Below are 3,003 nucleotides of genomic sequence, written 5' to 3'. Positions count from 1 at the left end.
AGGAGACTTATGTTAACAATCAATATTTTGCACATACACTTGCAAACTCCGTTTCTAATGGAAAATGAGCATATTGACCCTGAAAGAAATGAATTCATCCTACAAAAACCAGGCCTCCTTCTAGTGCATTGGCTTAGTGTTGAGCTGGATTTCCTCCCTACTCCACATTCAATGGAGAATCATTTCATGTGACAATGAGCTAAATGATGAATGGGTTATGCTTTACATAGTACTTTTGGTGCTTTTCCTGTGTAAGTTACTCCCATATTATGATGACTCATGAAAAGGGACCTGAGGGACACACGGTACAGTGTAAGTCCAAATATTTCTAGATACACTTCTGTGACAAAGATACAAAATGGGAAAACAGCACATACTAATATTATTCTGCCTGGCTTGACAGGTGCTCATTTTGGAATTCAGAACTTGACTTTGTTACACAAAGAGAAAAGCAGAGTTTGTATAAGGATTATAAAAATAATTTAAAAGAAAGTGAAGGATTATTAATATAAGATACATTAAAAGCAGCTCAAATGTATCATTAAAATAATTCAAATGTATTATCCAGAGCAATATAAATCACAGTAGGGTGGTATGATTTTATTTAGAAACTTACAATGTGCATAACATCTAAATTCTAGAAAAATCTTAGTATATTGTTTTTAAAATCAGAAGTTTATGGACCTTCCAACATAGAAATTATCCTGGATACTCAAATCTCCAAATATATAATCTTTACTACTGTAAATCATGTATTATTTTTCATATTTTCCTGTCATAAAAGTGGAGAGTAAATGTGAAAAAATATATTTCCCCAAAGCTGTCAAGATATTTTTCTTTTTGTTTTAAATAAGGAAATATTATTTAATGGTTATTTATTCTATTCTACCTATTTTTCTGGTATGGTAAGAAATATTGGTGGAAGAATGTGGCACAATTTCAACTCTGCTACAGATAAATTCCACATTATTCTAGTGTTGTCATTCTGAAGCCGCTACAGAGTCACATATTCACAAAATAAAGTCAACACAGTCTATTTCTCACTTTCTCTTTGGAACTGAAGATTCATTTTTTAAAATCCTTCAACGGCAATCTTTAAAAATCATTACTAGGCATTTGTGGGGAGGCATGGGATAGGAGTTGGCTATAGGTGCCTTCCCCTGCCTTCACTTTTCCAAACAAGCCAGAGCCCCCAGGTGTTAGTTAGACATGTCCTTGCTTGAAGGACACTACAGACACATGTGTTTTCTCAAGAGTGCTTACCCTGCTGATAGTATCTAATAATTAATTTTAGTTCAAGCTATCCTATCTAATAAAGATGGAATATGCAAATTGACCATCATGCCGTCACAAAGATGGCAGTGCCCATTGCCACAAGATGGAGGCGACCAGTCTCCTCAGCCCCACCGGAGTCCCCCAGTCCTTTCAGCCTGGCTGGAGGGGGGTGGGAGGTAGGTGCACGGTGTGGCTGGACCCGCCCTCAGCCCCCCAGCCACCCAGGGATGGCCTGAGGCACAGGTAAGCCTTGATGTCAGTTGCCCAGCTTCCCAGGGTGGGCCCGAGGTGCAGGCAAGCCTCGGATGGTGGCTGCCCAGCCACCCAGGGCCACCTGAGCCTCAGGTCACCAGGGCCGGCCGAAGCTTGCGCTGCCAGCAGTGGCAGCAGCAGAGTGTGATGGGGCATTGCCTTCCTCTGATCGCCGGGTCGCCTTCTGCCCCTAAGGGCTCCCGGACTGTGAGAGGGGACAGGCCGGGCTGAGGGATCCCCTCTCCAGTGCATGAATTTTTATGCACCGGGCCTCTAGTTGTTACAATAAAAGCCGATGGAGGCAGGCGAACAGGGCTGCTTAGTTCCTATAGTGAAACAGTCCTTTAGCCTCTCTTTCACAGAAACGTGTGTCAGAGTAATCCATTCATCTGTCTCTCAAAGTCTGTAGGTCAGTCCCCGCAGGCATTAACACAAAATTTCAACTGGTAAAAATAATTTTACCTTGTCAAACTTTTTTATCAGTTAAGAAATACATATCATATTATAAAATTTCATATTATCAGTATTTAGCTGCTAATCCAACATTTAAACTGTATTTTTTCAGTAAATAAAATTTAGACAGTGTCTTCTTAGTAAATCAATGAGTTGATATGAGTTCAATCCACAGTAATCCATTTAGTAAATAATTACATACCACTAATTTGCATATTCCTAAAGGCAAATTACATTCCCTTCTTACTGGAAAAGACTAAGAATATATTGAAACTTATAATATGTAATGTCATACATTATTCATATTTTGTGGTATCTACAGATAGGGACTGTTTTTGTTTTTTAAGCTCTTCAGAACAGTCAGGGAAATGACTAAAATTATTGTTGTGGAAATTATATATATATATATATATATATATATATATATATATACACACATATGGCAGTTTGGCAACAGAAATATAACTCACTGAATATATAAAAGTCTGTTATAATCTTATATATTATATTTAACAAATATCCTTTTGAGATTTTAATGCTTTTGCGGCTCACATTTCTGACTGCAGCCCATATTTTGATAAAGAAGTGAGGGAATGAAGGAATTAAGATATTGAGGGCAGAAGAGAACATGAGAAAGAATTCACTAAGAGTACAAGTGAGAATGTGAGGCGTTAGGGACTGTGTGGGGCTCATTATTAGGTGAGAGATGGGTACTGTCGAAGCGTCATAGATCTGTTTTAAAACCTTCTTAAATGTTTATCAAAGAATTTAGCTTAAATATTGGATATTCCCATTTGGCCTATGATTCTTTAAAAGCTGCTTTGATCTGGGATTGAAATGCACAGCATTGTATCATAAAGAGCCCTCTCATTATTGTCGTGTCAGGGCCATTATGTATCCATTATGACAACAGGATCTTCAGGAGCTAAAATGTTGTCAAGGTGTATTTGAATGTTGAGGTTAAGTAAAAAGAGTCTATAAGACAGTTATTTTGCTATACCTTGAGGTATTCCTGTGTTAGAG

Source organism: Myotis lucifugus, unplaced genomic scaffold (assembly GCF_000147115.1).
Source record: "Myotis lucifugus unplaced genomic scaffold, Myoluc2.0 scaffold_149, whole genome shotgun sequence".
NCBI classification, from domain to species: Eukaryota; Metazoa; Chordata; class Mammalia; order Chiroptera; family Vespertilionidae; genus Myotis; species Myotis lucifugus.
This window is presented reverse-complemented; position numbering follows the sequence as displayed.